Raw genomic sequence first — 13,209 nt, forward strand, 5'->3', positions numbered from 1 at the left:
GCAGCAGAGACTGCAGGATCCCCAGAGACGTCAGTCAGGAGCAGCAGAGACGGCAGGATCCCCAGAGATGTTAGTCAGGAGCAGCAGAGACTGCAGGGACCCCAGAGACGTCAGTCAGGAGCAGCAGAGACTGCAGGATCCCCAGAGACGTCAGTCAGGAGCAGCAGAGACGGCAGGATCCCCAGAGATGTCAGCCAGGAGCAGCAGAGACTGCAGGGACCCCAGAGACGTCAGTCAGGAGCAGCAGAGACTGCAGGGACCCCAGAGACGTCAGTCAGGAGCAGCAGAGACTGCAGGGACCCCAGAGACGTCAGTCAGGAGCAGCAGAGACTGCAGGGACCCCAGAGACGTCAGTCTGGAGTAGCAGAGACTGCAGGGACCCCAGAGACGTCAGTCAGGAGCAGCAGAGACTGCAGGGACCCCAGAGACGTCAGTCTGGAGTAGTAGAGACTGCAGGGACCCCAGAGACGTCAGTCAGGAGTAGCAGAGACCCCAGAGACGTCAGTCAGAGCAGCAGAGACTGCAGGGAACCCAGAGACGTCAGTCAGGAGTAGCAGAGACCCCAGAGACATCAGTCAGAGCAGCAGAGACTGCAGGGACCCTGAGACATCAGTCCGGAGCAGCAGAGACTGCAGGATCCCCAGAGACGTCAGTCAGGATCAGCAGAGACTGCAGGGACCCCAGAGACGTCAGCCAGGAGCAGCAGAGACTGCAGGGACCCCAGAGACGTCAGTCTGGAGCAGCAGAGACTGCAGGGACCCCAGAGACATCAGTCAGGAGCAGCAGAGACTGCAGGGTCCCCAGAGACGTCAGTCAGGAGCAGCAGAGACTGCAGGGACCCCAGAGACGTCAGTCAGGAGCAGCAGAGACTGCAGGGACCCCAGAGACATCAGTCAAGAGCAGCAGAGACTGCAGGGTCCCCAGAGACGTCAGTCAGGAGCAGCAGAGACTGCAGGGACCCCAGAGACGTCAGTCAGGAGCAGCAGAGACTGCAGGGACCCCAGAGACGTCAGTCAGAGCAGCAGAGACTGCAGGGACCCCAGAGACGTCAGTCAGGAGCAGCAGAGACTGCAGGGTCCCCAGAGACGTCAGTCCGGAGCAGCAGAGACTGCAGGGTCCCCAGAGACATCAGCCAGGAGCAGCAGAGACTGCAGGGTCCCCAGAGACGTCAGTCAGGAGCAGCAGAGACTGCAGGGACGCCAGAGACGTCAGTCAGGAGCAGCAGAGACTGCAGGGACGCCAGAGACGTCAGTCAGGAGCAGCAGAGACTGCAGGGACCCCAGAGACGTCAGTCAGGAGCAGCAGAGACTGCAGGGTCCCAGAGACGTCAGTCAGGAGCAGCAGAGACTGCAGGGTCCCCAGAGACGTCAGTCAGGAGCAGCAGAGACTGCAGGGTCCCCAGAGACGTCAGTCAGGAGCAGCAGAGACTGCAGGGATCCAGAGACGTCAGTCAGGAGCAGCAGAGACTGCAGGGACCCCAGAGACGTCAGTCAGGAGCAGCAGAGAGGGCAGGGTCCCCAGAGACGTCAGTCAGGAGCAGCAGAGAATGCAGGGACCCCAGAGACGTCAGTCAGGAGCAGCAGAGACTGCAGGGTCCCCAGAGACGTCAGTCAGGAGCAGCAGAGACTGCCGGGACCCCAGAGATGTCAGTCAGGAGCAGAAGAGAGGGCAAGGTCCCCAGAGACGCCAGTCAGGAGCAGCAGAGACTGCAGGGACCCCAGACACGTCAGTCAGGAGCAGAAGAGAGGGCAGGGTCCCCAGAGACGTCAGTCAGGAGCAGCAGAGACTGCAGGGACCCAGAGACGTCAGTCAGGAGCAGCAGAGACTGCAGGGTCCCAGAGACGTCAGTCAGGAGCAGCAGAGACTGCAGGGTCCCAGAGACGTCAGTCAGGAGCAGCAGAGACTGCAGGGTCCCCAGAGATGTCAGTCCGGAGCAGCAGAGACTGCAGGGTCCCCAGAGACGTCAGTCAGGAGCAGCAGAGACTGCAGGGTCCCAGAGACGTCAGTCAGGAGCAGCAGAGACTGCAGGGACCCCAGAGACGTCAGTCAGGAGTAGCAGAGACTGCAGGGACCCCAGAGACGTCAGTCAGGAGTAGCAGAGACTGCAGGGACCCCAGAGACGTCAGTCAGGAGCAGCAGAGACTGCAGGGTCCTCAGAGACGTCAGTCCTGAGCAGCAGAGACTGCAGGACCCCAGAGTCGTCAGTCAGGAGTAGCAGAGACCCCAGAGACGTCAGTCAGGAGCAGCAGAGACTGCAGGGTCCCCAGAGACGTCAGTCCGGAGCAGCAGAGACTGCAGGATCCCCAGAGACGTCAGTCAGGAGCAGCAGAGACTGCAGGATCCCCAGAGACGTCAGCCAGGAGCAGCAGAGACTGCAGGGTCCCCAGAGACGTCAGTCAGGAGCAGCAGAGACTGCAGGGTCCCCAGAGACGTCAGTCAGGAGCAGCAGAGACTGCAGGGACCCCAGAGACGTCAGTCAGGAGCAGCAGAGACTGCAGGGTCCCCAGAGACGTCAGTCAGGAGCAGCAGAGACTGCAGGGTCCCCAGAGACGTCAGTCAGGAGCAGCAGAGACTGCAGGGTCCCCAGAGATGTCAGTCCGGAGCAGCAGAGAGGGCAGGGTCCCCAGAGACGTCAGTCAGGAGCAGCAGAGACTGCAGGGACCCCAGAGACGTCAGTCAGGAGCAGCAGAGACTGCAGGGTCCCCAGAGACGTCAGTCAGGAGCAGCAGAGACTGCAGGGACGCCAGAGACGTCAGTCAGGAGCAGCAGAGACTGCAGGGACGCCAGAGACGTCAGTCAGGAGCAGCAGAGACTGCAGGGACGCCAGAGACGTCAGTCAGGAGCAGCAGAGACTGCAGGGACCCCAGAGACGTCAGTCAGGAGCAGCAGAGACTGCAGGGTCCCAGAGACGTCAGTCAGGAGCAGCAGAGACTGCAGGGTCCCCAGAGACGTCAGTCAGGAGCAGCAGAGACTGCAGGGTCCCCAGAGACGTCAGTCAGGAGCAGCAGAGACTGCAGGGATCCAGAGACGTCAGTCAGGAGCAGCAGAGACTGCAGGGACCCCAGAGACGTCAGTCAGGAGCAGCAGAGACTGCAGGGACCCCAGAGACGTCAGTCAGGAGCAGGAGAGACTGGAGGGACCCCAGAGACGTCAGTCAGGAGCAGCAGAGACTGCAGGGACCCCAGAGACGTCAGTCAGGAGCAGCAGAGAGGGCAGGGTCCCCAGAGACGTCAGTCAGGAGCAGCAGAGAATGCAGGGACCCCAGAGACGTCAGTCAGGAGCAGCAGAGACTGCAGGGTCCCCAGAGACGTCAGTCAGGAGCAGCAGAGACTGCCGGGACCCCAGAGATGTCAGTCAGGAGCAGAAGAGAGGGCAAGGTCCCCAGAGACGCCAGTCAGGAGCAGCAGAGACTGCAGGGACCCCAGACACGTCAGTCAGGAGCAGAAGAGAGGGCAGGGTCCCCAGAGACGTCAGTCAGGAGCAGCAGAGACTGCAGGGACCCAGAGACGTCAGTCAGGAGCAGCAGAGACTGCAGGGTCCCAGAGACGTCAGTCAGGAGCAGCAGAGACTGCAGGGTCCCAGAGACGTCAGTCAGGAGCAGCAGAGACTGCAGGGTCCCCAGAGACGTCAGTCCGGAGCAGCAGAGACTGCAGGGTCCCCAGAGACGTCAGTCAGGAGCAGCAGAGACTGCAGGGTCCCAGAGACGTCAGTCAGGAGCAGCAGAGACTGCAGGGACCCCAGAGACGTCAGTCAGGAGTAGCAGAGACTGCAGGGACCCCAGAGACGTCAGTCAGGAGTAGCAGAGACTGCAGGGACCCCAGAGACGTCAGTCAGGAGCAGCAGAGACTGCAGGGTCCCCAGAGACGTCAGTCAGGAGCAGCAGAGACTGCAGGGTCCCCAGAGACGTCAGTCAGGAGCAGCAGAGACTGCAGGACCCCAGAGTGGTCAGTCAGGAGTAGCAGAGACCCCAGAGACGTCAGTCAGGAGCAGCAGAGACTGCAGGGTCCCCAGAGACGTCAGTCCGGAGCAGCAGAGACTGCAGGATCCCCAGAGACGTCAGCCAGGAGCAGCAGAGACTGCAGGGTCCCCAGAGACGTCAGTCAGGAGCAGCAGAGACTGCAGGGTCCCCAGAGACGTCAGTCAGGAGCAGCAGAGACTGCAGGGACCCCAGAGACGTCAGTCAGGAGCAGCAGAGACTGCAGGGTCCCCAGAGACGTCAGTCAGGAGCAGCAGAGACTGCAGGGTCCCCAGAGACGTCAGTCAGGAGCAGCAGAGACTGCAGGGTCCCCAGAGATGTCAGTCCGGAGCAGCAGAGAGGGCAGGGTCCCCAGAGACGTCAGTCAGGAGCAGCAGAGACTGCAGGGTCCCCAGAGACGTCAGTTCGGAGCAGCAGAGACTGCAGGGACCCCAGAGATGTCAGTCAGGAGCAGCAGAGACTGCAGGGACCCCAGAGACGTCAGTCCTGAGCAGCAGAGACTGTAGGATCCCCAGAGACGTCAGTCAGGAGCAGCAGAGACTGCAGGGACCCCAGAGATGTCAGTCAGGAGCAGCAGAGACTGCAGGGACCCCAGAGACGTCAGTCAGGAGCAGCAGAGACTGTAGGGACCCCAGAGATGTCAGTCAGGAGCAGCAGAGACTGCAGGGACCCCAGAGACGTCAGTCAGGAGCAGCAGAGACTGCAGGGACCCCAGAGATGTCAGTCAGGAGCAGCAGAGACTGCAGGGACCCCAGAGACGTCAGTCCTGAGCAGCAGAGTCTGCAGGGACCCCAGAGACGTCAGCCAGGAGCAGCAGAGACTGCAGGGACCCCAGAGACGTCAGTCCTGAGCAGCAGAGACTGCAGGGTCCCCAGAGACGTCAGTCCTGAGCAGCAGAGACTGCAGGGTCCCCAGAGACGTCAGTCCTGAGCAGCTGAGACTGCAGGGACCCCAGAGACGTCAGTCAGGAGCAGCAGAGACTGCAGGGTCCCCAGAGACGTCAGTCCGGAGCAGCAGAGACTGCAGGGTCCCCACTGTCGGGATCCCTCAGATTACTCTTTCATCTGAAGGACCGATGTTCTTGGGTGTGAAGCATCATATGTCTCTAATTAAATCAGCTCCGTGGAGAAGAACTACACAGACACCAGCTGTATAATACAACTCAGGATGCCTCCAAGACGCCTCTGGCTTATCAGTTAGGCTTCCGTCTTTTATAGTAAAGAATTTAGACATTTACAGACATGCGCAGTACAAATGATTTTACAACTTGTTTTCTACAAAGAAAGTCACTTAGGCGAAAAAGCAGAGGTATTTGACCTTGGTTCACAAGGGAGATGTCTGAGACATCTCCTCGAAGAACAGATAAGGTTTTAAACAAGAGAATGCAACATAGACAGAACTCAATTTAACTCCTTCAGTTCCTATCATTCCCCCCTTTGACATCTTCATTTTCCACAATCTGGAACACTGGATCCTGCAACAACAGCGGATAGTGGCTCGTTCACCAGGTACTCTCCCAGGCCGACGGGTTGCCCAAGGGAGACAGGTCTTCTACCTTCTCCATCCCCCAGATACTGAAGCCACGTCCATCATTGCAATAGTACGCTCCTTCATGCCAGAAATGAGATGTCAATCTAGGACTCAAAGGAATAATAGTTAAATTCTTGTTGTTTACAGTCAAACTTCCTTATCTATTTCTACATATTTTCTTGCATACAGAGATACACCAAAAAACAAGTTTCAATAGCACATATATTACGAAGATACAAACAACAATGATTTTGGACAGCAACGGTGGTGTTCAATATATCCAATATATCCCATATTTGGTCATCTAAGTAATCTGTAGCCCTGACTAATTTATCCCACATTTGAGTAATCATAGGATAAATAAAAATAGAACTGACAATTTTATTAGCCACACTCATCTGCACTATATGTGGTCTCCCAGAGAGGCGAGGTGTATTGTCAGCAGCTCTTTTGTACAACGTGTGTTTAGGTATGCTCTGAGTATTCAACTGGTCATTCGGAATAACAAAGGTAGCTGGAGTCAAACGACCCAGAGTACAAGCACCTTTTACCCCTACTGGCAACCATTTATATGCATTGTCTCCACATACCCAGAACATGTCACTAGGTAGGTCCCATAGGGCTGAATGTTGTAATACCAGTCTATGAACTAAATCTATGAACGCGGATACATTCTGAAGCATACACCAATTTGGAAGTTGTCCTAAAGGGCTACAATACCCTACATCGGGATTTCCACAGGTGGGAGTTCCTTTCTCATATCCAGATGACTCGTTGCAAGGTATATTACCTGAAATATTAAAACAAGTTTCATTATTGCCCTGGGGAAATAAATTGGAATACTCCCAGGACGTGTTATGCAACCTTCTTTCTAGCAGTATTGGTTTGAAGGCATCAGTAGAGTGGGAAGTTACATTAAAACTAACTTGTAGGCCATACATTGGAATTTGCCCCAGGTAGGTTAATCGAGTTCTATTCCTGGGTACCCAAGCCCCCCCTTTATATGCCAGATATTGAAGGTATGTATTACTTCCTGAAAGATTACCCTGCCACCAAGGGTATCCTACCCATCCCACAATAGGTATACCAACAGTTGTGTTCCATAACTTCACATTATTTGTGGCATTATTAGCAAGTGTATCAGAACAACTGGTCCAGGCAAATAATTCCTCGGGTGGCATAGGAATAACAAGGAACGGAATACTAGTGGCTGATACTGGTGAATGTGTGCAGATCCAGCAAATGATTTGACCAATCATTCAGTAATTTTTCATGATGTTGTATAAACTTATTATTCAAGGACATTGGAGAATTTAGATTGTCCCACGCAGCTACCATTATTACAGATAATGCAACAAAACCAAACCAAAACATTATGCACTCTTATGCTTTGTTAATTCCTGTGGCTAGTTTGCAATGCGATGCGTGGATCCAGGTTGGTCGTCCTTCCAACTTAACAGAAGTAGGCGTTGTTAGGAGTACTTGGTAAGGTCCCTGATATCGGGGTTCAAGGGTCTTTCTGGAGTGTTTCTTGACATATACGTAATCACCAGGTTGTAGACAGTGAGTTCCTTCCACACTATCTGGATCTCTGTCTGATTCAATTGTTTCAGGGACACCGAATCGTGGTACTAGTTCCATCACCAGTTTCTTTGCAGTGGCTCGAGCTGTAGCCGTTTTCACCGGGTAGGCCTCTGGCCATCCAGAGAAGAGATCTACACATACTAGGATATTTGCATACACTCCTACCTTGGTAGCTGTATGTCGTCAATCTGCCGTCTCTGAAACGGGTAGAGAGGCCTAGGTGTCGCTTTCTTAGGGACTTTTACTGTTTTACCTGGGTTGTGCTGTGCACAGATGAGGCATGATTGTACAAGTTTCGCGGCTGCGCAACTGAAGCCAGGAGCGATCCAGAAGGCATCTACCATGGCACACATGTGACTTTTTGAGGTGTGATTGGGGCCATGTGCTGCTTGCGCCATGATTGGGAACAGGGACTTTGGTGGGCACATTTTATCCTTATTCTCCCATACTCCATTTGAGTTCAGCTCAGCTCCCAGTCTCCCCCGGTGTACCTTCTCTGTTTGGGCAGCCTTTTGCTGGAGGGATTTCAGGACATCTAGACCCAATGTGGCTGGAATACGCTGACTCCCCGCCACCGTCCACTGCTCTCTCTAGGCCGCCTTGTGCTATTTTAGCAGCCTCGTTCGCCCTTCTATTGCCCTCTACCTCCACGGAGTCACCTTTGTGTGTGCTTTTACCTTGACAATGCCAACCTGGACTGGTAACATCAATGCCTCCATCAATTGTTTCACCAGCTCTGCATTTTTAATGGGCTTCGAATCTGTGAAAATATTAGCGACTTTACCTGCAGCGGCTCTACACGCCTCAGTGAGTGCCTTCAACTCTGCCTCCTGCGCCGACATGTGAGGAGAGAGTGGTTCCGCTCGGATTACCTCATGTGAGGATACTACTGCATATCCAGTGTAGAATCGTCCATCCTGGTGGTATCTGGGGCCATCTACAAAAAAGAAACTCAAAGTCTGCATTAGGAACAGGTTTTTCATGAATGTGTGCAAACCCAACTGTCTCCTGACTCATCAGTTCTATGCAGACATGTTCATGCGTCATGTCAAAGTATCCTTCCTCACTTGCCAATACGGTCACCAATTCCCCCTTTTCTGAATCCATAGGCAGGAGGGTGGCTGGATTCAGAACGTTACATCTTTTGAGGAGTGACATACTCAGGAATTAGTAGAGCACACTCAAGTCGGAGCTGTCTGGCCCTAGACAGATGTTTTGGTTGAACTTGTAGGAGTATGGCATGGATGTCATGTGGGGAATAGATTGTCAAAAGAAACGTCAGTGTCATCTCACATGCCTTCCCTATTACGTCTCCACTTTTTTCCTTGTGCTCCAGCATACATGACAGGTCGTTTTATTGTCCTTGTTTGCTCAATTTCTTTAGCTACCTTAAGGAGGTCTTTCGGATCTACATGTCTCCATTCAGGTCTGGCTGTCTGTACTGCGTCTCGTAAGTCTTTGTTCATACCGTCAATGAATGCATTCACCAGTATTCTAACATCAAGTGGGTTTATGCAAATGTACCCCATGTCTGCCCATTTCAGCTGTAACCGTCCAAAGTACATCTCTACACTCTCTCCTCTTTGCTGTGTCACATTAGTCAGGAGTACAGACTGCTCTGATTGTTCCACTGCAGCCCATTGTCTTAGTGACTCACAGTACGTCTCCCCAGATTGTGCAGATTTATCATCCATGCCCCAAGCCTGATTCTTTGTCACATCTGTATGTGTCTTAATTATATGATCTAGTGCGTCACCTGCCTTTAAACTCATCAACCTCTCTAGGTCTGCCCAGGTACACTTATATGTCTGCTGTACTTCCTTTGTGTCTGTAAAACGGGAATGGTTGGTCTTCAGGGGCAGGCAGCTGCTTCAGCAAAGCTAGCTGGTCAGAGGGGCTCCAGGGATAATACACCTGTATCTTTCTTATTCTAGTCACACTTCTAGGTCCTGATGGGGTTGGTCGTCTGATGTCTACTGTCAGCTTACTCCTCAAGGGCCAATGTCCCTACTACCCACTATCCACACTATTATGTCAGCTTCTTATGATCTTGTCTGGATAGGATTTAGTGCAATTCTCTTAGGTCAGTAGCACAGGTCACACAAGTAGCTATTCAGTCTGGATTTGTCTGAGTCTGACCACAGTGTTTACAAGTCCATCTGTTTTGTCTGGGTCTCTGGTTACACTTTGTCAATCAAACATTCATAATACACCTTCCACACTGCTGCACATTCTCAAGCATCATTTATTCACTTGCTATTTTCTTCCCTTGTCTGTGCCTTTTTGTACATCCAAACATTCACACTCTGGTATTTTTGCCTTTTTCAATATTTGTCCCACTTGTTTTACTGCTTCCTTCCTTCTCTGTCTCTTGTAATTTGACACAATTTGCTATACAAATCAATCACACAACTAGAAGCAGGTTCAAACACATTAATGACCAAGCAATCACTTACAATTCCCTTCTAAATTAGGCACCATATCTTACTTTTAACTTCCAATCTTCAATTAAGTACTGTTGCTTTAAAATGCACAAATCTTTCAGCGTGTACCTTACGGATAGAATTACAGAGAATTTTGAGCACAGCTCACACTCAGCAGAGATAAGAGCGAAGGGAGAAGAAAAACTACGCAGCGGTATCCTTCACCCCTCCCATCAGAATGCAGCGTCGTCCTTCACAGAATTCTGTAGTTCTTTAGACTTATCAAAATCAATTTCTACAAAGAAACTCAAAATCACGGGATTTCACTGTAAGGGCAGATAACTGTATAATGAGATTAACCATGCCTTGCCCTTTTTCTGGCCAAATGCATTCAGGAAACTTTACAATGTAATGCCACATATAACACGAACTATATCATTACTCAATTCATTCAGTCTCAGATGTAGATTTGAAATATCTATAACGCATCTGTCCGGGATTCCACCACAACTAGAAAGGTCACAAATCTCTTGACACAAAAATGATGTGTGATGATTCATTCATACGTGCTCATTCACTGATTTTTTTTTTTTTACTCAATTACTCATCTTTCATCTTATTCAGAGGTTCTCATAGACATATATACAAGGATTCACACAGCCTGCCTATCTTGCACTTTGGATTTGATTAATACTTTTTCCAGGTTCTTTGCTGCACTACTTCCATATCTATCCTCAATTATATCACATAACCGATTTCCTTCTTCAGGTGTCTTTCCCTGACTGTTCCCCATTTTATCTTTTATTCTTATCCTGTTTCTCTTGTTGTCTTCCTGTTAGTCCCCTGCCTTAGGTGGTGTATTGGGTAAGCTCAAGACTAGGCTCTACTATACCTCGTTACCTTCTTCCTAAGGTGCTAACAGGCTAAATGGAGTGTCTGTTCCTCGGTGTACTACGTGTTTCGTGTACTTATATGCTATGTAGCATCCGAACAGAAATACTCCCACAACACACAGGATTGTAAATAAAGTGTCCATCTACTGGGGTTCTTCAGTCATATCCTGTCACAGGCTCATTTCACGGTCCTGTGCTCATTCGGTCACACTCTTATCTGTCACAAGGTTTATTCGTAAAGGGTGTTGATTTAAGCTTAGGCGGTGACCTCCCCGAAAGGACGCTGTCACATGGCCCAGTTAGGCAATATCACCACTCTTTGAACGAATACCTACTGTGCAGCTTATTTGTCTACTTTCCACAACCTTTCAAATCAAAGTAGCCATTCAACAACCTCCTCTATTCCTAGTGCGGAACCGTCTATTGTGAAAAACTTGTCCGTCCGGGCTGCGCAGTATGAACTGTTCACCCAGCCTTATATTCCGTAATGTCAGACCTCTCCCATTTTGATTTGCATCAGCTCTTTTTCTAAAAATAGCTGTGCACACACAGAACCTACAGTAACCTCTCATTCGAGCAGAAATTACATATGCGTGTCACACCCGATTTCCTCAGAGTTCTTATATGGACCTGATTTTACGGCCCCCTCCTCTACTAGATTCCCCTTTATACGGACCTTAGTTATAATGATAGATTATGAAGAGCAGAGAAGAGAAAAATTGATCTCTTACCTGGCCAGGTGTTTAGGTCTGCTGTTCACAATTTCATCAGTAACTGGAGTGGTCTGTAGATCGGGTAGTCTTGGAGAGGTGCCTATATCAGGTCCCTGTTCGGGCGCCAGGAAACTGTCGGGATCCCTCAGATTACTCTTTCATCTGAAGGACCGATGTTCTTGGGTGTGAAGCATCATATGTCTCTAATTAAATCAGCTCCGTGGAGAAGAACTACACAGACACCAGCTGTATAATACAACTCAGGATGCCTCCAAGACGCCTCTGGCTTATCAGTTAGGCTTCCGTCTTTTATAGTAAAGAATTTAGACATTTACAGACATGCGCAGTACAAATGATTTTACAACTTGTTTTAGACAAAGAAAGTCACTTAGGCGAAAAAGCAGAGGTATTTGACCTTGGTTCACAAGGGAGATGTCTGAGACATCTCCTCGAAGAACAGATAAGGTTTTAAACAAGAGAATGCAACATAGACAGAACTCAATTTAACTCCTTCAGTTCCTATCACCAGAGACGTCAGTCCGGAGCATCAGAGACTGCAGGGACCCCAGAGACGTCAGTCAGGAGCATCAGAGACTGCAGGGACCCCAGAGACGTCAGTCCGGAGCAGCAGAGACTGCAGGGACCCCAGAAACGTCAGTCCTGAGCAGCAGAGACTGCAGGGTCCCCAGAGACGTCAGTCCGGAGCAGCAGAGACTGCAGGGAACCCAGAAACGTCAGTCAGGAGCAGCAGAGACTGCAGGGACCCCAGAGACGTCAGTCAGGAGCAGCAGAGACTGTAGGGACCCCAGAGACGTCAGTCAGGAGCACCAGAGACTGCAGGGACCCCAGAGACTTCAGCCAGGAGCAGCAGAGACTGCAGGGTCCCCAGATACGTCAGTCAGGAGCACCAGAGACTGCAGGGTCCCCAGAGACATCAGTCAGGAGCAGCAGAGACTGCAGGGACCCCAGAGACGTCAGTCAGGATCAGCAGAGACTGCAGGGACCCCAGAGACGTCAGTCAGGAGTAGCAGAGACTGCAGGGACCCCAGAGACGTCAGTCAGGAGCAGCAGAGACTGCAGGGACCCCAGAGACGTTAGTCCTGAGCAGCAGAGACTGCAGGGTCCCCAGAGACGTCAGTCAGGAGCAGCAGAGACTGCAGGGTCCCCAGAGACGTCAGTCAGGAGCAGCAGAGACTGCAGGGACCCCAGAGACGTCAGTCAGGATCAGCAGAGACTGCAGGGACCCCAGAGATGTCAGTCAGGAGTAGCAGAGACTGCAGGGACCCCAGAGACGTCAGTCAGGAGCAGCAGAGACTGCAGGGACCCCAGAGACGTCAGTCCTGAGCAGCAGAGACTGCAGGGACCCCAGAGACGTCAGTCCTGAGCATCAGAGACTGCAGGGACCCCAGAGACGTCAGCCAGGAGCAGCAGAGACCCCAGAGACGTCAGCCAGGAGCAGCAGAGACCCCAGAGACGTCAGCCAGGAGCAGCAGAGACCCCAGAGACGTCAGCCAGGAGCAGCAGAGACCCCAGAGACGTCAGCCAGGAGCAGCAGAGACCCCAGAGACGTCAGCCAGGAGCAGCAGAGACCCCAGAGACGTCAGCCAGGAGCAGCAGAGACCCCAGAGACGTCAGCCAGGAGCAGCAGAGACCCCAGAGACGTCAGCCAGGAGCAGCAGAGACCCCAGAGACGTCAGCCAGGAGCAGCAGAGACCCCAGAGACGTCAGCCAGGAGCAGCAGAGACCCCAGAGACGTCAGTCAGGAGCAGCAGAGACTGCAGGGTCCCCAGAGACGTCAGTCAGGAGGAGCAGAGACTGCAGGGACCCCAGAGACGTCAGTCCGGAGCAGCAGAGACTGCAGGGACCCAGAGACGTCAGTCAGGAGCAGCAGAGACTGCAGGGACCCAGAGACGTTAGTCGGGAGCAGCAGAGACTGCAGGGACCCAGAGACGTCAGTCAGGAGCAGCAGAGACTGCAGGGACCCAGAGACGTCAGTCAGGAGCAGCAGAGACTGCAGGGACCCAGAGACGTTAGTCGGGAGCAGCAGAGACTGCAGGGACCCCAGAGACGTCAGTCAGGAGCAGCAGAGA

The sequence above is a fragment of the Dendrobates tinctorius genome, unplaced genomic scaffold (assembly GCF_039654945.1).
Source record: "Dendrobates tinctorius isolate UK_male_01 unplaced genomic scaffold, ASM3965494v1 ptg000423l, whole genome shotgun sequence".
Lineage (NCBI taxonomy): Eukaryota > Metazoa > Chordata > Amphibia > Anura > Dendrobatidae > Dendrobates > Dendrobates tinctorius.